Source organism: Cervus elaphus, chromosome 12, assembly GCF_910594005.1.
Source record: "Cervus elaphus chromosome 12, mCerEla1.1, whole genome shotgun sequence".
Taxonomy (NCBI): Eukaryota; Metazoa; Chordata; class Mammalia; order Artiodactyla; family Cervidae; genus Cervus; species Cervus elaphus.
Genome location: NC_057826.1, coordinates 56,311,091 through 56,337,969, shown reverse-complemented (window position 1 = coordinate 56,337,969; position 26,879 = coordinate 56,311,091). Strand labels below are relative to the sequence as shown.

Genomic DNA, 26,879 nt, shown 5'->3' with positions numbered 1-26,879 from the left:
ACCCCACGGACTGACTATAGCCTACCAGGTTCCTCCGTCCATGGGATTTTCCAGGCAAGAATATTGGAGTGGGTTGCCATTTCCTACTCCAGGAGATCTTCCCGACACAGGGATTGAACCGGGGGCTCCTGCATTATAGGCACACGCTTTACCATCTGAGCCACCAGGGAAGTCACATAACCACCCCCTAACCAATTTACACTGTTTCCTCTATTATTACCATTATGTATTAGTATATACTGATGCTGAAGCTGAAACTCCAATACTTTGGCCACCTCATGCGAAGAGTTGGCTCATTGGAAAAGACCCTGATGCTGGGAGGGATTGGGGGCAGGAGGAGAAGCGGACGACAGAGGATGAGATGGCTGGATGGCATCACCGACTCGATGGACATGAGTTTGAGTAAACTCCGGGAGTTGGTGATGGACAGGGAGGCCTGGCGTGCTGTGATTCATGGGGTCGCAAAGAGTCAGACACGACTGAGCGACTGAACTGACTGCCTGACTGGATAGTATATACATTTGTTATAAATGATAAATCAATACTGACACATTATTATTAACTAAAATCCACAGTTCACATTGGGGTAGACTCTTTGTGCTGTACAGTGCTACAGGTTTTGACAAATGTACCCTCCAGTACCGTGTCACAGATGGTTTCCCCTGTGCTCCACCTATTCATCCCTCCCTCCCTCCCTCCCCTTGAGCCTCTGGCAACCACCGATCTATTTACTGTCCCTACTATTTTACCTTTTATAGAAAGTCTAGAATCACACAGTATGAAGCTTTTTTTTTTCATACTGGCTTCTTTCACTTAGCAATATGCACTTAAAGTTCCTAGAACAAGTTGGCAGAGTAGAAGGATAAGCGCTCATCTTCTCCTGAGGGAACACCAAAATTGCAGCTAGCTGATGAACAATCATCAACAGGAGAATGTTGGAACCCACCAAAAAGATACCCCATGTCCAAGGGCAAAGGAGAAGCCCCAACCAGACAGTAGAAGGGGTCCAACTGCACTTAAAATCAAACATTATACCCACCAGAGGAACTTAGAGGGCACAAACAAAACCTTGTGCACACCAGGACTCAGGGAAAGGAGCAGCGACCCCCCACAAGAGACTGAGCCAGACCTGCCTCTAAATGTCTGAGGGTCTCCTGCGGAGGCATGGGTCAGCAGCAGCCTGCTGCGGGGAGAGGGGCTCTGACAGCAGCAGTCCTGGGAGGCGCAGCATGTGGCATTAGTCCTCTTGGAGGAGGTCGCCATTAGCCGTACTATAGAGCTGCTGGGTGGGCGATCCACAAACTGGAGAACAATGATACCAAAGAAGTTCTCGCACTGTTGTGAAAATTCTAGGCCCCACAACAGACTTCCCAATCTGGGGATCCAGCAAAGGGACTGAGAATCCCCAGGGAATCTGACTTTGAAGGTTAGCAGGATTTGATGACCGAATCTCCATAGGACTGGGGAAACAGAGACACTTGGAGGGCCCAACAAAAACTTGCGCACACCAGGACCCTGGAGAAAGGAACACTGACTCCACAAGAGACTGAGTCAGACTCGCCTACGAGTGTTTGGGAGTCGCTGGTGGACGTGTGGGTCAACAGTAGCCTGCCACAGGGCCAGGGGCACTGGCAGCAGCAGTCCTGGGAGGCATGGCATGCTGGTGTAAGACCTTTTGGAGGAGGCTGCCATTACCCCTTCCATAGATTGGCCCCAGGCCAAACTACAGGGAGGGAACACAGACCCACCCCAGCAGAAAATTGGATTAAAGATTTACTGAGCATGGCCTTGCCAGAGCAAGACCACTTTTCCCCTCAGCCAGTCCCTCCCATCAGGAAGCTTCCATAAGCCTCTTATCCTCATCCATCAGAGGGCAGACAGAATGAAAAGCACAATCACAGAAAACTAACCAAAATGATCATGTGGATCACAGCTTTGTGTAACAATGAAACTATGAGCCATGCCGTGTAGGGCCACCTAAGACGGATAAGTCATGGTGGAGAGTTTTGACAAAACATGGTCCACTGGAGAAGAGAATGGCAAACCACTTCAGCATTCTTGCCTTGAGAATCCCATGAACAGTACAAAAAGGCAAAGAGATACAACACTGAAAGATGAACCCCCTAGGTTGGTAAGTATCCAATATGCTACTGGAGAAGAGCAGAGAAATGGCTCCAAAAAGAATGAAAAGAAGGAGCCAAAGCAGAAACGATGCCCAGGTGTGGATGTGTGTGGTGGTGAAAGTATAGTCTGATGCTGTAAAGAACAATATTGCATAGGAACCTGGAATGTTAGGTTCATGAATCAAGGTAAACTGGAAGTTGTCAAACAGGAGATGGCAAGTGTGAACATTGACATTCTAGCAATCAGTGAACTAAAATGGATGGGAATGGGTGAATTTAATTCAGATGACCATTATATCTACTACTGTGGGCAAGAATCCCTTAGAAGAAATGGAGTAGCCTTCATAGTCAACAAAAGAGTCCAAAATTCAGTACTTGGGTGCAATCTTAAAAATGACAGAATGAACTCTGTTTGTTTCCAAGGCAAATCATTCAATATCGCAGTAATCCAAGTCTGTGTCCCAACCACTAATGCTGAAGAAGCTGAAGTTGAATGGTTCTCTGAAGACCTACAAGACCTTCTAGAACTACCACCAAAAAAAAAAAAAAAAAAATCCTTTCATCATAGGGAACTGGAATACAAAGTAGGAAGTTAAGATATACCAAAATAAATAAATAAATAAAAAGAGATACCTAGAGTAACAGGCAAGTTTGGTCTTGGAGTACAAAATGAACAGGGCAAAGGCTAATAGAGTTTTGCCAAGGAACGCACTTATCATAGCAAACCCCCTCTTCCAACAACACAAGAGAGAACTCTACATATGGACATCACCAGATGGTCAATACCAAAATCAGATTATTATATTCTTTGCAGCCAAAGTTGGAGAAGCTCTATACAGTCAGCAAAAATAAGACCAGGAGCTCACTGTGGCTCAGATCATGAACTCTTTATCGCAAAATTCAGACTTAAATTGAAGAAAGTAGGGAAAACCACTAGACCATTCAGGTATGACCTAAATCAAATCCCTTAATAATTATACAGTGGAAGTGACAAATAGATTCAAGGGATTAGATCTGACAGAGTGCCTGAAGAACTATGGACGGAGCTTTATAACACTGTACAGGAGGCAGTGATCAAAACCATCCTCTAGAAAAAGAAATGCAAAAAGGCAAAATGTTTGTCTGAGGAGGCCTTAAAAAAAGTTAAAGGGGAAAAGATATACTCATCTGAATGCAGATATCCAAAGAATAGCAAGGAGAAATAAGAAAGCCTTCTTAAGTGAACAATGCAAAAAAATAGAGGAAAACAATAGGTTGGGAAAGACTAGAGACTCTTCCAGAAAATTATAGATACCAAGAGAACATTCAATGCAAAGACAGGCACAATAAAGGACAGTATGGACCTAACAGAAGCAGAAGATATTAAGAAGAGGTGGCAAGAAAACACAGAAGAACTCTGCAAAAAAGGACTTAATGACTTGGATCACCACGACGGTGTGGTCACTTACCTAGAGCCACACATCCTAGAGTGTGAAGTCAAGCAGGCCTTAGGAAGCACTGAAAGAAGTGAAGTGAAAGTGAAAGTCGCTCAGTCATGTCCAATTCTTTGCAACCCTATGGACTATACAGTCCATGGAATTCTCCAGGTCAGAATACTGGAATGGGTAGCCTTTCCCTTTTCCAGGGGATCTTCCCAACCCAGGGATCAAACCCAGGTTTCCTGCCTTTCAGGCAGATTCTTTACCAGCTTAGCCACAAGAGAAGCCCAAGAATACTGGAGTGGGTAGCCTATCCCTTCTCCAGCGGATCTTCCTGACCCAGGATTTGACCCTGACCCAGGGGTCTCCTGCATTGCAGGTGGATTCTTTATCAACTAAGCTATCAGGGAAGCCCTAGGAAGCATTACTATGAACAAAGCTAGTGGAGGTGATGGGATTACAGCTGAGCTATTTCAAATCCCAAAAAATGATGCTGTGAAAGTGCTGCACTCAATATGCCAGCAAATTTGGAAAATTCAGAAGTGGCTACAGGACTGGAAAAGGTCAGTTTTCATTCCAATCCAAAGAAGTACAAAGCCAAAGAATGTTCAAACTACCACACAATTGCATTCATTTCACATTCTAGCAAGGTAATGCTCAAAATCCTTCAAGCTAGGCTTCAACAGTTTGCAAGCCAAGAATTTCCAGATTTACAAGCTGTATTTAGGAAGGGCAGAGGAATCAGAGATCAAAATGCCAACATCCGTTGGATCACAGAAAAAGCAAGGGAATTCCAGAAAAAATCTACTTCTGCTTCATTGACTATGCTAAAGCCTTTGACTGTGTGGATTACAACAAATTGTGGAAAATTCCTCAAGAAATGGAATACCAGACCAACTTACCTGCCTCCTGAGAAATCTATGTGCAGGTCAAGAAGCAACAGTTAGAACTAGCCATGGAACAACAAACTGGTTCAAAATTGCCGGGTGGTGACTCACTAACTGGAGAACAATAATACCAAAGAAGTTCTCACACTGTTGTGAAGGTTCTACGCCCCATGTCAAGCTTCCTGGTCTGGGGATTTGGCCAAGGGACTGGGAATCCCCAGGGAATCTGACTTTAAAGGTCAGTGGGATTTGGTTACAGAGCTTCCATAGGACTGTGGTAAACAGAGACTCTTGGAGGGCACAAACAAAATCTTGTGTGCACAGGACCCAGGGGAAAGGAACAGTGACCCCACGGGAGACTGAGCCAGACATACCTGTGAGTGTCTGAGGGTCTCCTGCAGAGGTGTGTGTTGGCAGGAGCTTGCTGAGGGGATGGGGGCACTGACAGCAACAGTCCCAGGAGCTGCGTCACGACATAAGCCCTCTTGGAGGTCACCAATAGCCCTACTACAGAAGCCTATAGACTCCAGAACTGGGTCATCTCAGGCCAAACAACTAACAGGGAGAGAGAACAGCTCCACCCATCAGCAGACAACTGGATTAAAGTTTTACTGAGTATGCTTCTGCCCACCAGAGCAAGAACCAGTTTCCCCAGCAAGTCCTCCCATCAGGAAGCTTGCACAAGCCTCTTATCTTCAGAAGGCTGACAGAAGAAATAAGAACTACAATCCCATCAGCCTCCAGAACTAATACCACAATCAAAGAAAGCTACCCAAAATGAAAAGAAATAGGATTATGTCCCAGATGAAGGAACAGATAAATTCCCAGAAAAACAACTAAATTAAGTGGAGATAGGCAACCTTCCAGAAAAAGAATTCAGAATGATGATAGTGAATATGATTCAGGATATCAGAAAAGAATGGAGGGCCAAGATTGAGAAGATGCAAGAAATGTTTACCAAGGACCTAAAAGAACTAAGAAACAGAGAAGAACAATACACTAGAAGGAATCAATAGCAGGATAACAGAGAAAGAAGAATGTATAAGTGACCTGGAAGACAGAAGGTGGAAATCAATGCTGCAAAAAACAGAATATAGAAAAAAGAATGAAAAAAATGAAGGCAGCCTACCAGACCTCTGGGACAACATTAAACGCACCAACATTCACATTATAGGGGTCCCAGAAGAAGAGAGAAAGGACCCTAGAAAATACTTGAAAAGATAACAGCTGAAAACTTCCCCAACTTGGGAAAGGAAATAATCAATCATGTCCAGGAAGCAGAGAGTCACCAGGATAAATCCAATGAGGAACACACCGAAACATATGGCAATCAAACTGATAAAAATTAAGGACAAAGTTAAATTATTAATGCAACAAGGGAAAAAAGACAAATAACATACAAGGAAAAACATATAAGGTTATCAGCCGATTTCTCAACAGAAACTCTACAAGCCAGAAGAGAATGGCAGAATATATTCCAAGTGATGAAAGGGAAGAACCTACAACCAAGAATGTTCTACCCAGCAAGACTCTCATTCGGATTTTATGAAGAAATCAAAAGCTTTCCACACAAGCAAAAGTTGAGATTTTTCAACCCCACTAAACCTGCTTTACAACAAGTGCTAAAGGAACTTCTCTAGGTAGGAAACACAAGGAAAACTTCTACAAAAAATAAACCCAAAACAATTAACAAAATGGTAATAGGATCATACATATTGACAATTATTTTAAATGTAAATGGATTAAATGCACCAACCAAAAGACATGTACCAACCAATAGACTGGCTGAGTGGATACAAAAACAAGATTCATATGTATGTTGTCTACAAGAGACCCACTTCATACCTAGGGACACTTACAGACTGAAAGTAAGGGGATGGGATAAGATAGTTCACACAAATCGAAATCATAAGAAAGCTGGAGTAGCAATACTCATATCAGACAAAATAGACTTTAAAACAAAGACTGTTATAAGAGACAAAGAAAGATACTGCATAATGATCAAGAGTTCAATCCAAGAAGAAGATACAGCAATTATAAATATATATGCACCCAACATAGGAGCACCTCAGTATGTAAGGCAAATACTAACAAACAGAAAGGGAGAAATCAACAGTAGCACAATAACAGTGGGGGGCTTTAATACCCTACTTTCATCAATAGATCATCCAGACAGAAAATCAATAAGGAAACGCAGGCCTTAAATGACGTTTTGGATGAATTGGACATAATTGACATTTATAGCGCATTCCATCCAAAAGCAGCAGACTACACATTTTTCTCAAGTGCACATGGTCATGTATAGCCCACACATGACCACATGCTGGGCTACAAAATGAGCCTTGGTCAATTTAAGAAAATTGAAATAATATCAAGCATCTTTTTTAATCACAATGCTATGAGATTAGAAATAAACTACAAGGAAAAAAACTCTAGGAAACACAAACATGTAACGGCTAAACAACATGCAACTAAACAACCATTAGATAACTGAAGAAATCAAAGAAAAAATAAAAAAGTAACTAGAGACAAATGAAAAGGAAAGCACAAAGATAAAAAACTTATGGGATGCAGCAAGAGCAGTTCTACGAGGGAAGTTTGTAGCAATACAGTCTTACCTCAAGAAACAAGAAAAATCTCAAATAAACAACCTAACCTTACACCTAATACAACTAGAGAAAGAAGAACAAACTAAACCTAAAGTTAGTTGAAGGAAAGAAATCGTAAAGATCAGAGCAGAAATAAATGAAATAGAGACAAAGAACACAATTGCAAAGATCAATGAAACTAAAAGCTGGTTCTTTGAAAAGATAAACAAGATTGGTAAACCATTAGCCAGACTCATCAAGGAAAAAAAGGAAGAGGACTCAAATCAGTAAAATTAGAAATAGAAAAGATGTTACAACTTACTCCACAGAAATACGAAGAATCATTAAGACTACTATGAACAACTTATACCAATAAAATGGTATTTTTATTGGAATTACTGGAAGAAATGCACAATTTCCTAGAAAGGTACACTCTCTGTAAATGAACCAGGAAGAAACAGAAAATATGAATAAGCCAATCACAAGCACTGAAATTGAAACTGTGACCAAAAACCTCCCAACAAACAAAAGTCCAGGACCTGATGGCTTCACAGGTGAATTTTATCAAACATTTAGAGAAGAGTTAACACCTATCCTTCTGAAACTATTCCAGAAAGTTGCAGAGGAAGGAACACTACCAATTCATTTCATGAGGCCACCATCTGATACCAAAACCAGACAAAGATACCATAAAAAAAAGAAAAAGAAAATTACAGGCCAATAGCACTAATGAACATAGATGCAAAAATACTCAACAAAATACTAGCAATCCATATCCAACAATACATTGAAAAGATCATACACCATGATCAAGTAGGATTCATCCCAGGGTTGCAAGGATTTTTCAACATCCACAAATCAATCAATGTGATACACCATATTCAACAAATTGAAGAATAAAAACCATATGATCATCTCAATAGATGCAGAAAGGCTTTTGACAAAATTAAGCACCAATTTATGAAAAAACTCTCCAGAAAAAAAAAAAAAAAGAAAAAGAAAAAACTCTCCAGAAAGTGGGAATAGAGGGTACATACTTCAACATAATAAAGGCCTTATATGACAAACCTACAATTAGCACCATATTCAATGGCGAAAAACTAAAAGCATTCCCTCTAAAATCAGGAACAAGACAAGGATGTCCACTCCCACCATTTTTATTCAACATAGTTTTGGAAGTCCTAGCTACAGCAGAGACGAAGTAAAGGGAATCCAAATTGGAAAAGATGTTTAATTGTCACTGTCTGCAGATGATGTGATACTATATGTAGACGATCCTAAAGACATTACCATAAAATTACTAGAGTTCATCAACAAATTTGGTAAAGTTGCAGGTCACAAAATTAATACACATAAATCAGTTGCATTTCTATACACTAACAATGAAAGATTAGAAAGAGAAATTCAAGAAGCAATTCCATTTACCATTGCATCAAAACAAATAAAATACCTAGGAATAAACCTACTTAAGGAGATAAAAGACCTGTACTCCAAAAACTATAAGATGCTGATGAAAGAAATCAAATAAAACATAAACAGATGGAAAGCTACACCATGTTCATGGGTTGGAAGAATCAATATTCCCAAAATGACTATACTACACAAGGCAATCTACAGATGCAACACAATCCCTATCAAATTACCAATGGCATTTTTCATAGAACTAGAACAAAAAAATCTCAAAATCTGTATGGAGACACAAAAGACCCCAAAGAGCCAAAGCACTCTTGAAAAAGAAAAATGGAACTGGAGGAATCAGGCTCTTGGACTTCAGACTATACTACAAAGCTACAGTCATCAAAACAGTATGGCACTGGCATGAAAACAGAAATATAGATCAATGGAACAGGATAGAAAACCCAGAAATAAGTCCATGCACCTACAGTCAGTTAATCTATGACAAAGGAAGCAAGACTACACAATGTTGGAAAGACAGTCTCTTCAACAAATGGCACTGGGAAAACTAGACAGCCACATGTAAAACAATGAAATTAGATCATTCCTTAACTGCATGCACAAAAATAAGCTCAAAATGGATTAAAGACCTAAATGTTAGACCAGACACTATAAAACTCTCAGAGGAAAACACAGGCAGAACACTCCCTGACATAAATCACAGCAAAATCTTTTTTAATTCATCTCCCAGAATAGTGGCTATAAAAGCAAAAATAAACAAATGGGACCTAGTTAAACTCACAAGCTTTTGCACAGCAAAGGAAACAATAAACAAAACAAAAACATAACCCACAGATAGGGAGAAAATATTTACAAATGATGTGACTGATAAGGGATTAGACTCCAAAATTTACAAACAGCTTATGCCACTTAATAGCATCAAAACAAACAACCCACTCAAAAAATGGGCAGAAGACCTGAATAGATATTTCTCCAAAGAGAACATACAGATCGCCAATAGGCACATGAAAAGATGTTCAAAATTGCTAGTTATTAGAGAAATGCAAATCAAAACTACAATGAGATATCATCTCACACCAGTCAGAATGGCTATCATCAAAAAATCTACAAACAACAAATGCTGAAGAGGGTGTGGAGAGAAGAGAACCCTCCTGCACTGTTGGTGAGAATGTATATTGCTACAGCCACGATGGAGAACAGTAAGTATGGAGATTCCTTAAAAAACTTAAAATAGAGCTACCATATGACCCTGCAATCCCACTCCTGGCACATATATCAAGAGAAAAACATGGCCCCAAAAGATACATGCACCCCAATGTTCATTGCAGCACTGTTTACAATGGTCAAAACATGGAAACAACCTAAATGTCCATTGAAAAAGGAATGGATAAAGAAGATATGGTGTATATCATATACAATGGAATATTACTCAGACATTAAAAAGAATGAAATAAGGCCATTTGCAATAACATGAATGGACCTAGAGAGTGTCATACTGAGTGAAGTAAGTCAGACATAGAAGGAGAAGTATGACATTCCTTATACGTGGAACCTAAAAAGAAATGATACAAATGAACTTACAAAACAGAAAGAGACTCACAGACTTAGAAAACCAACTCATGGGTGCTGGGGGGAAAGGATAGTTAAGGACTTTGGGAAGGTCATGTACACACTGCTATATTTAAAATGGATAACTAACAAAAATCTATTGTACAGCACATGAAACTCTGCTCAATGTTATGTGGCAGCCTGGATGGGAGGGGGGTTTGAGACAGAATGTATACATGTATATGTATGGCTGAGTCTCATCACTGTTCACCTGAAGTTATCACATCATTAATTGGCTATACCCCAAAACAAAATGTTTTTGGTGTTAAAAAATAAAAGTAAAAAGCAAAAAAGAAAACTGACAAACACATAAACAAAAAAATTATTTCTACAATTATACTATACCACAAACATGACTATCAAAGGACATAATCTGAATTAATACCACTGTCCATAGCTTATTAATTAGTCTATAAGCTTTTTTGTCTTAATTTGATGACAGTAGCCTTAACTTCTCACTAATTTTTTTCTCTAACTCCTTAATCAGCATCATTATTAATTTTAACAATTCGACTCATGATCAACATTAATAGCCAACCAATTTCACCTACTCAAAGAATCATTAGCTTGAAACAATATTTATCATACTAATTATATTAGAAATATTGCTAATTATAAAATTCACAGCCACAGAATTAATCTCATTTTATATTTTATTTGAAGCATCACTAATTTCAACACTTATTATCATTACCCAATGGGGTAATCAAACAGAACATCTTAAAGTAGAACCTTCTCATTTTATACCCTCGTAGGAGTTCTTCTACTCTTAGTAGCACTAGTATATATCCAAATCATCTCAGGTTTGGGACTTCCCTGGAAAGTCCAGTGGTTAAGCCTCCAAGCTTCCACTGCAAGGGGCGTAAGGGAACTAAAGATCCTGCCCAGGATTCTGCATGCTGCACTGCATGGCCAAAACAAACAAACAAACAAAAACTGTCACAGGCTCCCTAAATTTTCTAATACCTCAGTATTGAACACAAGCAACATCCAACTCCTGATTCAACATTTTCACATGACTAGCATGTATGATAGCCTTTACAGTAAAAAATACTCCTCTACAGCCTTCACTTTTGATTACCTGAAGCACAGGTAGAAACCCCTGTTGCAGGATCCATCTTACTGAACCAGTAAGATTCTGAGGCTGTGGTATATTGTGAATCACAACAATTCTAAACACATTAACAGATTTCATAACATACCCCTTTTTCATACTCTCCTTAGGAGGAATAACCATAACTAGTTCAATTTGTTTACACCAAACAGACCTGAAGACACTGATTGCATATTCTTCTGTCAGTCACACAGCACTTGTTATTGTTCAGTTCAGTTGCTCAGTCATGTCCAGCTCTTTGTGACCCCATGGACTGCAGCATACCAGGCTTCCCTGTCCATCACCAACTCCCAGAGCTTACTCAAACTTATGTCATGTCAGTAATGCCATCTAATCAGCTCATCCTCTGTCATCCCCTCCTCCTCCTGCCTTCAATCTTTCCCAGCATCAGCAGCTTTTCCAGTGAGTCAGTTTTTCCCATCAGCTGGCCAAAGTAATGGAGTTTCAGCTTCAGCATCAGCCTTCCAATGAATATTCAGGGCTGACTTTCTTTAGGATTGATTGGTTGGATCTCCTTGCAGTCCAAGGGACTCTCAAGAGTCTTCTCCAACACCACAGTTCAAAAGCATCAGTTCTTTGGTGCTCAGGTTTCTTTATAGTCCAACTCTCACATCCAAACATGACTACTGGAAAACCCATAGCTTGGACTAGATGGACCTTTGTTGGCAAAGTAATGTCTCTGCTTTTTAATATGCTGTCTAGGTTGGTCATAGCTTTTCTTCCAAGGGGCAAGCGTCTTTTAATTTCATGGCTGCAGTCACCATCTGCAGTGATTTTGGAGTCCCCAAAAATAGTCTTTCACTGTTTCCATTGTTTCCCCCTCTATTTGCCATGAAGTGATGGGACCGGATGCCATGATCTTTGTTTTTCAACTGTTGAGTTTTAAGCCAGCTTTTTCACTCTCCTCTTTCACTTAACACCTTAAAGGTTATATTGGAGCCACAAATCTAATAACTGCCCACAACCTCACATCATCCATATTATTCTGCCTAGACAATTAAAATTATGAAAGAATTCACAGTCAAACAGTAATTCTAGCAATGAGGTCTACAAACATTCCTCCCATTAATACATGATGACTATTAGCAAGTTTAACAAACCTAGCTCTAACCATCAACTATCATTCTAACTGGAGAACTATTTGTGGTAGTATCATCCTTCTCATGATCAAATATCATGATTATTTTAATAGGAATTAACACAGTACAATAATTACCGCCTTATCTTCCTACACATATTAACTGTAACACAATGAGGCAAATAAACATACCATATCAGTAATATTAAACCATCATTTGCACAAGAAAATGCCTCATAACCTCTCACATTTTACCTCTCTTACTCCTATCATTAAACCCTTGAATCATTTTAGGGTTCTTATACTGTAAATATAGTTTTTTAAAAAAACATTAGATTGTGAATCTAGTAACAGGAGACTAAATCTTCTTATTTACCAAAACAGTATGCAAGAACTGCTAATTCATGCTACCCCTTATAACAGCATGGCTTTTTCAAACTGGATAGTAGTTATCCCATTGGTCTTTGAAACCAAAAAATTGGTGCAACTACAAATAAACTAAACTTATTTACCTCTTTCACACTACATATTTATACTAACTGTATCAATTATAATAACAAACACCAACATCTACAAAAGTAATATATATCCATCATACGTAAAAACCACTATGCTTCTATCACCAGCTTAATTCCAACAATAATATTTATTCATATATGTCAAGAGATAATTATCTCAATCTGAACCCTTAAATCATCACTTAGCTTCAAATTAGACTATTTCTCAATAATATTTGTTCCAGTAGAATTATTTCTCACATGATCAGTTATAGAATTTTCAATATGATATTTAAGTACTACTTTTTCTTATCACAATACTAATTCTTGTCACTGAAAACAATCTTTCACAACTTTTCATTGGGTGAAAAGGAGTCAGAATTATATCTTTCCTGCTTATCAGGTGATGATATGGATGAGCAGATGCAAATATAGCTGCTCTTCAAACAATTTTATATAATCACACTGGAGACATTGGATTATATCATTAGTATAATTTCTATTTCACTTAAACCCATGAGACATACAACAAATCTTGATGCTTAACCTAAATCACTCAAACCTACCTCTAATAGGACTTGTGTTGGCTGCAACTGGAAAATCCGCCCTATATGGCCTCCATTCATGACTTCCCTCAGCAACAGAAGTCCCTACTCCCATTTTAGCCCTACTCCACTCAAGCACAGTAGTTGTAGCAGGTATTTTCCTACTCAGCCACTTTTATCCTTTAACAGAATAATAAGTTTATCCAAACAACATTATATTTGGATAAATATCACTACATTATTTACAGCAATATGTGCTCTTACCCAAAATGACATTAAAAAAATTGTTGCCTTCTCTACTTCAAGCCAATTAGGCCTTATAATCATTAATAATCAATATTAACCAATCTTAACTAGCATATCTCCATATTTGCACACACCCCTTTTTAAAGGCCATACTGTTTATATGGTCTGGATCCATTATTCATAGCCCAAATGATGAACAAGACATTTGAAAGTTAGGAGGTTTATTTAAAGCAATACCTTGTACCACAACAACCCTCACTATCAGAAGTCTCTCACTGTTGGGAATAAAGTTCCTCACAGGCTTCTACTCTAAAGACCTAAATTATCAACACTGCTAATACATCGTATACCAACACCCGAGCCCAAGTCTCATCACATGAAAGCTTACAGCTCTCTTACAGCTTACAGCTGTCTATAGCACCCACATTATTTTCTTTACACCATTAGGACAATTCATTAACTTTAATTAATGAAAACAACCCACTCCCAATCAATTCTATTAAATGTTTACTGGTGGGAAGTACTTTCACTGGATTCATTACTTCCAACAATATTCCCCCAACAACAATCCTACAAATAACTACACTTTATTACTCGAAACTAACTTCCCTTGCTGTGACCATCCTAGGTTTTACTCTGGCATTCGAAATCAATCTCACTACACAAAACTTGAAATTTAAATACCCTCAAATTTTTCAAATTTTCCAGCCTCTTAGGATATTTTCTCATTATTATACATCACTTCCCACCATACTTAAATTTATCAACAAGCCAGAAATCAGCATCATCCCTCCTAGATTTAGTCTGACTAGAAAGAATCCTACAAAAACTACTTCCCTTATTCAAATAAAATTCTCTAGTGTCAGACCAAAAAGATCTAATTGAAGTATATTTTCTTTCATTCCTCATTACACTCACCCTAAGCATAATCTATTTAATTACCATGAGTAACCGATGGTTTTTCCAGTAGTCACATATGGAGGTGAGAGTTGGACCATAAAGAAAACTGAGTGCCAAAGAATTGATGCTTTTTTTATTTTTATTTTTTTTTTTTTTTGTGGGAAGGAAAGAGCGCAAGGGCCCCGCGAGTACCCACGTGCCGTCATCTTCCCTCTCCCTGCCCCCCAGGGCCAGAGGGAAGGGACACGTGCGCGCACGGAGGTGGCAGCCGCCACAGGCGCGCGCCACCAGCCCCCCCGGCCCCGCTCGCCCCCCCCTGGGAAAGGGGGCGACGGGGCCGCCCTGCGGCGCCCCCAGACTCTCGTCCGCGCCACGCCTCTCTCCCCGTCCCCCGTCCCAGCCCGCGGGGCCAGGGCCCGCGGCGGGGAAGCGGAGGAGGGCGCAGCACCCCGAGGCCGGGAGGCGCCGTCAGGGGCGACCCCCCCCCCCTCTTCTCCCTCTCCTCGACCCGCTCCCCCCCATCCCCCAAGCTCCGTGGAGGACGGCGGCCCCTCGACCGCCCCGGGGGAGAGGCAGAGCCCGCGGAGGGAAAAGAGCGAGGGTGGTGGCACGGACCACCACAACGCCCCGGCCCGCCGGCCGGCCGGAGCGACAAACCCTTGTGTCGAGGGCTGACTTTCAATAGATCGCAGCGAGGGAGCTGCTCTGCTACGTACGAAACCCCGACCCAGAAGCAGGTCGTCTACGAATGGTTTAGCAAGAATTGATGCTTTTGAACTGTGGTGTTGGAGAAGACTCTTGAGAGTCCCTTGGACTGCAAGGAGATCCAACCAGTCAGTCCTAAAGGAAATTGGTCCTGAATATTCAATGGAAGGATTGATGCTAAAGCTCCAATACTTCGGTCACTTGATGCAAAGAGCCAACTCATTGGAAAAGACCTTGATGCTGGGAAAGATTGAAGGCAGGAGAAGGGGATGACAGAGGATGAGATGGATGGATGGCATCACCGACTCGATGGACATGAATTTGAGTAAGCTCCAGGAGTTGGTGATGGACAGGCAAGCCTGGCTTGCTGTAGTCCATGGGGTCACAAAGTGTCAGACACGACTGAGCAACTGAACTGAACCTTTATAATAACCACAACACCAATAAGCAATGATACACCAGTAACAACTACCAATCAAGTATCAGAGCTGCACAACACCCCAATTCCTATGCCTCTTCATCAAAATACTCAGAATCACCTGTATCATAAATAACCCAATCATTTAGCCCATTAAACTTAAACACAATCTCCCCTTCCTCATTGTTTAAGACACAAAATACTATTGAAAATTCTATCATCAACCTTGAAAGAAATATACCTGCAACAGTCTTACTAGAGACTCAAACTTCAGAATACTTCTCAGTAGCCATAGCTGACGTATAACCAAATACTACTACTATTTTGCCTAAATAAATAAAAATACTATTAAACCCTGAAATGAACCACCATAATTCAACACAATCCCACAACCAATACCACCACCTACAATCAGTCTAAGTCCACATAATTAGGTGAAGGTTTTGAACAAAACCCCGCAAAACTAATTACAAAAATAATACTTAAAACACAATGTATGTTATCATTGTTCTTACATGGACTCTAACCATAGCCAATGAAATGAAAAATCATCACTGTTAATTCAGCTATAAGAACACTAGGACTTCTGTGGTGGCTCAGTGGTGAAGAATCCGTCTGCCCGGTGCAGGAGACACAGGTTCGATCTGATCCCCAGTCTAGGAAGATCCCACATGCCACAGAACAATTTAGCCTGTGCATCACAACTCGAGTCTGTGCTCTAGTGCCCCAGAGCCACAACTACTGAGCCCAAGTGTCGCAACTACCGAAGCCCGTATGTTCTAGAGCCCTTGCTCCACAGTGAGAAGCCTGTGCATCACCAACTTGAGAGTAGCCCCCGGCTTCCCACAACTAGGGAAAAGCCCATGCAGCAATGAAGACCCAGCACAGTCAAAAATTAATTTTAAAAAGAACATTAATGATTAACATCCAAAAATCACACCCATTAATAAAAATTATTAACAATGTAATTATTGATCTCCTAGCTCCATCAAACATTTCATCATGATGAAACCCTGGTTCCCTACTGGGCATTTGCTCAGTTCTACAAATCTTGACAGGTTTATTCTTAGCAAGACATTATACATCAAACACAATCATCACTTTTTCATCAGTAACACATCTGTCAAGATGTAAACTATGGATGAGTTATCCAATATCTACATGCAAATGAAGCCTCCATATTTTTTATTTGCCTATTTATTCATGTAGGACAAGGCTTATATTACTGATCCCACACTTTTTTAGAAACATGAAACACTGAAATCAACTTATTTACAGTCATAGCTACAGCATTTATAGGCTATGTCATACTGGAGGACAAATATCTGAAGGGCAACAGTTATTACTAATCTCCTTTCAGCAATTCCAAATATTAGCACAAGCCTCATCAAATGAACCTGAGGTGACTTTTCAGTAGATAAAAGTAAATCTTACATAATTTTTCACCTTCCATTTTATTCTCCCATTTATCATCACAGCACTAGCAGCTGTCCACTTACTATTCCTTTACAAAACAGGATCTAATAACCCCACAGGAATCTCATCTCACATAGACAAAATCTCATTTCATCCCTACCATACAATCAAAGGGGCTTCCCTTGTGGCTCAGTTGGTAAAGAATCTGCCTGCCAATGCAGGAGACGTAGAAGACCCAGGTTCAGTCCCTGGGTCAGGAAGATCCCCTGGAGAAGGGAATGGAAACCCATTCCAGAATTCTTGCCTGGAGAACCCCATGGACAGAGAAGACTGGCAGGCTACATTCCACGAGGTCGCAAAGAGCCGGACATGACTGAAGCGACTGAGCATGCATACATGCATGCAATCAAAGACATCGTAGGTGCCTTACTGCTAATTCTAATACTAATAACAGCAGTATTTTCACCAACTTACTAGGAGACCTACACAACTACACCCCAGCAAACTCTCTCAACACACCACTTCATATCAAACCAGAGTGATATTTTCTATTTGCCTATGCAATTCTACAGCCAATTCCTAATAAATTAGGAGTAATGGCCCTAATCTTTTCAGTTTTAATTCTAGCATTTATCCCAATGTTTCACACATCCAAACAATGAAGTGTAATGTTTCGACCTCTCAGTCAATATGTATTTTGAGTGCTAGTAGCAGACCTGTAACACTGACATGATTTGGAGGACAACCTATAGAGCACCCCTTCATTATTATCCAACAATCAGCATTCATGTATTTCTTTTTAATTCTAGTACAATGCCAGTAGGGCTTCCCAGGTGGTGCTAGTGGTAAAGAATCCACCGGCAATATAGGAGACCTGGGTTCAATCGCTGGGTCAGGAAGATCCCCTGAAGGAGGGCACAGCAACCCACTCCAGTATCCTTGACTGGAGAATTCCATGGACAGAGGAGCCTGGCTGGCTACAGTCACACAGAGCTGGACACGACTGAAGAGACTTAGCATACATGCACACACATAATGCCAGTAAGTAGCATCACTGAAAGTAACCTCCTAAAATGAAGAGTCTTTGTAGTATATCTATAATACTGGTCTTGTAAACCAGAAAAGGAGAACAATACATCTCCCTAAGACTCAAGGAAGAAGCTCCAGCTCCACCATCAGCACCCAAAGCTGAAATTCTATTTAAACTAGTCCCTGAAGATAGAGAAGGAAATGGCAACCCACCCCAGTGTTCTTGCCTGGAGAATCCCATGGACTGGGGAGCCTGGTGGGCTGCCGTCTCTGGAGTCGCACAGAGTCGAACACAACTGAAGTGACTTAGCAGCTGAAGATTTGTTATGGGACATTTACGAGATTTACATTTGCTAAGTACCATCTCAGTTAAAATAATCTCTTTTTACCAGAAATTACTATGTACTTCATGCATAACGTGTATTGCCACATTAATAAGTACAAATACATATTACACAGAATATACTACATCTATATTTATTTGTTATTTACCCCTTAAGCATGCACACAAACCTACTGATAGTACATAATACACTATACATAAATTATTTCAGTTCATTTCAGTAGCTCAGTCATGTCCGACTCTTTGCGACCCCATTAACTGCAGCACGCCAGGCCTCCCTGTCCATCACCAACTCCCAGAGTTCACCCAAACCCATGTCCATTGAGTCAGTGATGCCATCCAACCATCTCATCCTCTGTCGTCCCCTTCTCCTCCTGCCCTCAATCTTTCCCAGTATCATGCTTAAAAGCATATATGTTATACTATTATTACATGGTACATATTATTGGTTGTACATAATACATTAAGTCAAATCAATTCTAGTCAACATATACATCATATCCAATAGATCACAAGTTTAATCAGCAAGTCACATGAAACCATATCAGCCCTCTTGTTCCAGGCTGATAACCTGGGGTGGTTTCTATTAATGTCTAAACTTCATCAGATATCTGGTTCTTCAGGACCTAAAATGACCTGCCCTTTCCTCTTAAATAAGACATCTTGATGGACTAACAACTAATCAGCCATGCTCACACATAACTGTGGTTTCATGCATTTGGTATATTTTTAATTTTTACAGGCATGCCATAAGTTGCTGTATAACACAGGGAGCCCAGCCTGGTGCTGTGATGACCCAGAAGGGTGGAATGGAGGAGGGGGGGGTCGGGGTGGCGGGTGGCAGGGAGTGAGGCTCAAGAGAGAGGTGATACACATAAACTTATGGCTGATTTGCACTGTTTTACAGGAGAAACCAACATAATACTGTAAAGCAATTTTCCCCCAATTAAAAATAAATGAAAAAAAGAAATCATAAAGGGATGCTGTGACTCAGTTATGGCCATCTGAGGCCTTAACACAGTCAAATAAACTGAACGTTAATTGAATATTATTGAATATTATTTACCAACATCACCATAAGGTGTTACTCAGTCGATGGTTACAAAACAAGGACACTACACACATGTACATACATGTACGGACTAAACAGGTAAATGACCTATTTAACAAACCCCCCCCCTCACTCTCCAGTAAATCTCATGCTCTACATGTCCTTAATGCCCTGTCAAACCCCCAAAACAGGGCAGAAACATATAAATACATAGAATTTAATCTATCCAACAATGTAATGTGCAAAATAAAATAGACCTAGAAAATAAGCATTAATCATACCAAAGAATTACTTAGATATTTACCATTTATATAGACAGATATCTCCCAAGATCCATCAACCATTTTAATAAAAATTTTAATACTAAATTTAGCATAAATCACACAAAACATTATATACATGTTACTTCACTATATAAACACAACTTGTCAATGTAGCTTAAAACCTAAAGCAAGGCACTGAAAATGCCTCGATAAGTTTATCAATTCCATAAACACATAGGTTTGCTCCCAGCCTTTCTATTAGTTTTTTTTTTAATTGAAAGATAACTGCTTTACAATGTTGTGTTGGTTTCTGCCATATATCAACAGGAATCAGCCGCAGACATACACATGTGTCCCCTCCCTCTTGAGTCTCCCTCCCACCTCCCACCCCTCTAGGCTGCCACAGAGCACTGGTTTGAGTGCCCTGCCTGATACAGCAAATTCCCACTGGCTATCTATTTTGTATATGGTAATACAAATGTTTCCATGCTACTCCCTCCACTCGTCCCACCCTCTCCATCCCCCTCGGTCCATAGGTCTGTTCTCTACGTCCACATCTCCATAAAACTACATACGCAATCATCCACACCCAATGAGAATGCCCTCTAAATCACTAAGATTTAGTGATCACTAAATCACTAAGAAGCCAGCATCAAGCACGCTAACAGTAGTGGCTCATAACGTCTCGCTTAACCACACCCCCATGGAAGCCAGTAGGAACAATAATAAAGCCATAAACAAAAGTTCAACTAAATTATATTAATTAGGGTTGGTAAATTCCATGCCAGCCACCAAGATCATACAATTAACTGAAATTAATAGAAATTTAGTGTAAAACATGTTAAAGAGTAATATAAAGCTAAATTTCAATTAAACTGTAAAAAGCCATAGCTAAATAAAAATAGATTATGAAAGTGACTAGTATTTCCTGACGACATGACAACTGAGGCCCAAACTGGGATTAGATATCCCACTATGCTTGGCCCTAAATCCAAACAATTATAATAACAAAATTATTCACCAGAGTACTACTAGCAACAGCTCAAAACTCAAAGAAGTTGGCTATGCCTCACATCCCTCTAGAGGAGCCTGTTCTATAATCAATAAATCCCACCAACCCTTGCTAATTCAGTCTATCTACCACTGTCTCTAGCAAACCCTAAGAAAGGAATAAAAGCATAATTATCATAAATAAAAATGTTAAGTCAAGGTATAACCTATGGAGTGGAAAGAAATGGGCTGTATTTTCTATCTCAAGAGTATATTTCTCACTACATGAAAGTTTTTATGAAAACTAAAAACCAAAGGAGGATTTAGTAGTAAATTAAGAATAGAATGCTTGAGTTTCCCTGTTGGTCCAGTGGTTAAGAATCTGCCTGCCAATGCAGGGGACACGGGCTCAATCCCTGGTCCAGGAAGATTCCCATATACCTCAGGACAACCAAGTGTGGACTGCGTGCCACAACTAGTGAGCTCATGTACCGCAACTACTAAAGCCCATGTGCCTAGGGCCTGTGCTCTGCAACAAGAGAAGACACTGCAATGAGAAGCCCAAGTTCAGCAACTAGAGAGAGCCCACACACAGCAACGAAGACCCAGCACAGACAAAAATAAACATTTTTTAAAGAAAACAGAATGGTTAGTTGAATAAGGTCATGGAGCACACATACACCACCCATCACCTTCCCCAAGTACTGTAATAAATACTAAGTATATGAGAGGAGACAAATAAGAACAAAGTAAGTATACTGGAAAGTATGCTCAAATAAGTCAAAACATGGCTTAAATAAAAGCATCTAGTTTACACTTAGAAGATTTCATAATTTATGAATACTTTGAACTAAGTCAAGCCAAACCCCCACAAGTTTTACTAATATAAGCAAATTAAATAAAACATTCACTCAAAATTTAAAGTACAGGAGACAGAAACTCAAAATATCCTCTGGCACTACAGAGAAAGTACAGTAAGGGAATAATGAAAGAAACATTAAAAGTAACAAAAAGAAAAGCTTACCCCTTGTACATTTTGCATAATCATTTAACTAGCAAACATTAACAAAGAAAAGTTAAATATCCTGAAACCAGAAGAGCTACTTATGAATAGACTCATCTATGTAGCAAAATAAGATACATAAGTAGAGGTGACAAGTCTAACGAGCCTAGTGATAGCTGGTTCTCCAGGAAAAGAATTTTAGTTCAACTTTTAAAATTACCAAAAAATTAAAAATTTTAATGTATTTTTAAATGCTAATATAAAAAGGTTAGATTTTAGACATCGATACAACCTTATCTAGAGGTTAAAAACACCACCACAGTTGGCTTAAACGCAGCCACCAATTAAGAAAGCATTCAAGCTCAGTAACTTTATCTTAATACCAATAATAAGTAAACCAACTCCTAGCTTTATACAGGACTAATCTATTGACCAATAGGGGCAACAGTGTTAATATGATGATGAAAGTGAAAGTTAGTCACTCAGTCGTGTCCAACTCTTTGTGACCTCATGGACTGTAGCCTGCCAGACTCCTCTGTCCATGGAATTCTCCAAGCCAGAATACTGGAGCGGGTAGCTGGTTCCCTCCCTTCTGCAGGAGATCTTCCTAACCCAAAGATGGAACCCAGGTCTCCTGATTGCAGGCAGATTCTTTACCAGCTGAGCCATGGAAGCCCAAGAATACTGGTGTGGGTAGCCTATCCCTTCCCCAGGGGATCTTCCTGACCCAGGAATTGAACTGGGGTCTCCTGCATTACAGGTAGATTCTTCTGTTTTTAAATTAATTTTAATTGAAGGATAATTTCTTTACAATATTGTGGTGGTTTTTGCTACACATCGACATGAATCACCCATGGGTGCACATGTGTCTCCCCATCCTGAAGCCCCCTCATCTCCTGCCCCACCCCATCCCTCTGGGTTGTTCCAGAGCACCGGCTTTGAGTGCCCTGCTTCATGCATCGAACTTGCATTGGTCATCTATTTTACATATGGTAATATACATGTTTCAATGTTATTCTCTCAAATCATCCTACCTTCGCCTTCTCCCACATAGTCCAAAAGTCTGTTCTTTACAATTGTGTCTCTTTGGCTACCTTGCATATAGGATTGTCATTACCGTCTTTCTAAATTCCATATACATGCATTAATGTGGGCTTCCCTGATAGCTCAGTTGGTAAAGAATCCACCTGCAATGCAGGAAACCCTGGTTTGATTCCTGGGTCAGGAAGATCCACTGGAGAAGGGATAGGCTACCCACTCCAGTATTCTTGGGCTTCCCTTGTGGCTAAGCGGGTAAAGAATCCGCCTGCAATGCGGGAGACCTGGGTTTGATCCCTGGGTTGGGAAGATCCCCTGGAGAAGGGAAAGGCTACCCACTCCAGTTTTCTGGCCTGGAGAATTCCATGGACTATACAGTCCATGGGGTTGCAAAGGGTCAAACACGACTTTCACTTCATGCATTAATACACTGTATTGGTGTTTCTCTTTCTGACTTCCTTCACTCTGTATAATAGGCTTCAGTTTCACCCACCTCATTAGAACTGGCTCAAATGTGTTCTTTTTTATACATGAGTAATATTCCATTGTGTATATGTACCACAACTTCTTTATCCATTTGTCCACCAATGGACATCTAGGTTGCTTCCATGTCCTAGCTATTGTGAATAGTGTGCACAGATGAGATACCAGGGAAGCCCTTAATAACTTTATCTTAACACCAATAATAAGCAAATCAATCCTAGCTCTATGCTGAACTAATCTATTGACCAATAGAGGCAACAATGTTAATATGAGTAACTAGAAATATTTCTTCTTACATAAACTTACATAAGCGGCTAATAATATACTGACACATGCATGCATGCTAAGTCACTTCAGTCATGTCCAACTCTTTGCAACTCTATGGATTATAGCCTGCCAGGCTCCTCTGTCTGTGAGATTCTCCAGGCAAGAATACTGGAGTGGGTTGCCACGCCCTCCTCCAGGGGATCTTCCTGATGCAGAGCTCAAACCGTAGTCTCCTGTGTCTCCTGCATTGGCACGTGGGTTCTTTACCACTAATGTCACCTGGGAAGCCCAATATACTGATAATTAACAGCAAATAAACACAACTCAAGATTATTCAGTAATTGTGCTATTAATCTAACACAGGCAGGCACTCAAGGAAAGATTTTTTAAAAGTAAAAGGAACACAGCAACCAAAAAAACATCACCTCTAGCACAACTAGTATTAGAGGCCCTGCCTGCCCAGTGACAACTGTTAAACAGCCATGGTGTCCTGACTGTACAGAGGTGACTGTACATGGCGTATATGGTGTCATGGTGACTGTACAGAGGTGACTGTACCTGGCGTATATGGTGTCCTGACTGTACAGAGGTGACTGTACATGGCGTATATGGTGTCATGGTGACTGTACAGAGGTGACTGTACATGGCGTATATGGTGTCATGGTGACTGTACAGAGGTGACTGTACATGGCGTATATGGTGTCATGGTGACTGTACAGAGGTGACTGTACATGGCGTATATGGTGTCATGGTGACTGTACAGAGGTGACTGTACATGGCGTATATGGTGTCATGGTGACTGTACAGAGGTGCCCTAATCATTTGTTCTCTAAACAAGGACTTGTATGAGTGGCCACATGAGGGTTTTCTTACTTTCAGTCAGTTTTCTGACCTCCACATGAACAGGCAGCAAGAGCAAAATAAAACAAGACCCTTTGGAGCTTTAATTAACTAACTCCCCAGAAAACTAACTAAACCACTAAGGGATAACAAATTTTTAATATGGGTTGACATTTTTGGTTGAGGTGTCCTCAGAGAAGAAAAATATCTCCAAATGATTAAAGTCTAGACTTACGAGTATAAATATTATCCCTTATTGATCCAAAAATTGATCAACAGAACAAGTTACCCTAGGAATAACAGTGCAATCCTATTCTAGAGTTCATATTGACAAAAGGTCTATGACCTCGATGTTGGATCAGGACACCCCAATGGTGTAACTGCTATTAAAAATGTGTTTGTTCAATGATTAAAGTCCTACATGATCTGAGTTCAGACCAGAGTAATCAAGGTTGTTTTCTATTATATAGTTCTTCCAGTGTGAAAAGACAAAGAGAAATAATGCCCATGTAAAAAAACTGCCACATATATATATACACACACATATATAACCAATTAATGATGTAATTTAACATATACAAAATATTACCCAAGAACAGAGTTTATTAAGGTGACAGAATCCTGTAATTGTGTAAAACTTAACCCTTTATAACCAGAGGTTCAAATCCTTTCCCTAACAAATGTTTATAATTAACATCTTAATATTCATCATCTCCATTCTTTTAGCCGTGGCATTTCTCGTATTAATTTAGCCAAAAATCTTGTCAGACCATACAGCCTATTACAGCCTACTGCTGATACAGTCAAATTATTAAAGAACCACTATTCATTAAGGAACCAGCTGCATCTTCCATTTCTATACCAGTCCTAACTTTAACCCTAGCCCTAATCATACGAATTGCTCTACCCATACATTATCCCCTCATTAATATAAATCTACAGATAATATTTATACTAGCTATGCCAAGCCTAGCTCTATATTCCATCTTATGATCCAGATCGGCTTCCAACTCAAAATATACATTAATCAGAGCCTTATGTGCAGTACACAATTTCATATGAAGTAACACTAGCAATTATTCCTCTATCAATCCTTTTAATAAATGGATCTTTAACGCTCTCAACCCTCATCACAAGAACATTTATGAATAATCTTCCTCTCACAACCCCTAGCTATAATCAATCTATTTATTTCCACTCTAGCAGAAATTAAGCGAGCCTGAGTCCCCTTTGACCTAACCAAAGGAGAGTCTATACTCGCATTGGGTTTCAATGTAGAATATGCAGCAGGCACATTGGATATATTTTTCTTAGCAGAATATGCCAACATTATTATAATAAATACTCTCACAATAATTGTCTTTCTAGGATATTCCACAACCCCCACATACCAGAACTATATACAACCAACTTTATTATAAAACACTATCAACAATTTCTTTGCTATGAACTAAAGCATCCTACCCTCGATTCCCACATGATCAACTAATATATCTACTATGAAAAAACTTCCCACCACTAACACTAGCCCCAATGCACATGACACATCCCACTACCTATTATAACATCAAGCATCACCCTCCACAAACGTAAGAAATGTATGATAGGGACTTCCCTGGTAGTCCAGTGATTAAGAATCTGCCTGCCAATGCAGGGGTCACAGGTTCAACATCTGGTCCAGGAACTAAGATCCCCCATGGCCTAGGGCAACTAAGCACATGCAGTGCAACCACTGACCCCATACTCTCTAGAGCCCATGCTCCTCAACAAGAGAAGCCACCGCAATGAGAAGCTCAGGCACCACAACTAGAGAAAGCCCGCCCACAGCAACAGAGACCCAGTGCAGCCAAAAATAAATCTAAAAAATAAAGACAAAAAGATTCTTAAAAAAAAAAAAAAAGTCTGATAAAAGTTACTTTGCTAGAGTAAGTAACAGAGGTTTAAACCCTCATATGTCCAGAATCATAGAAATTGAACCGAACCGACCCTTAAAAATTCAAAATTCTTCGTGTTACCATATTACACTATATTCTATAGTAACGTCAGCTAAATAAGCTATCAAGTCCGTTCTCTGAAAACGTTGGTTTATATCCTTCCTGTACTAATAAACGCCATCATCTTTATCATCATGCTAACAACCATTATCTCAGGGACCATAATTGCAATGACCAGCCCCCACTGACTACTTATCTGCATCCAATTCAGGCACTGGCTATTTGTCCCACCTTGATTTGGTGAAATCCTTATCACCCTTTAATTAGCTTAAATGTCACTTCCTTGGGGACATCTTCCCTGAAATTCCCAACTAGGCTCACAGCATCCTGTGCTTATCACTATCATAACAAATATTTGTCAGCATCATTCTCCCTCCTTACTTGGCCACACCTTGTTCACAGGTGTGTCCCCAACACAGATGGGCACACACAATTGGGTGTTGCAACAAACCAGCCTCATGGATAATGTTCTATTCCTGATCTTGGCAGGAACACTACCTAAAAGCTCCATTTCTACTTCTGTCTCCACCTCAAGGACAGGATCCTGCTTTATTCATCCTTACACCCAGCACCTAACAGAGCCTGGCACTCAGTTACCCTTAGTAACCTATGTAAATCA

General features: G+C 40.0%; 1 protein-coding gene across 1 annotated transcript in view; it reads right to left on the bottom strand.

Annotated features, from left to right (window-relative positions):
* The window catches only part of NID2 (nidogen 2), an 80,543-nt gene that overhangs the window by 23,198 nt on the left and 30,466 nt on the right, over positions 1–26,879 (bottom strand). The gene's annotated exons all lie outside the window — the stretch shown is intronic.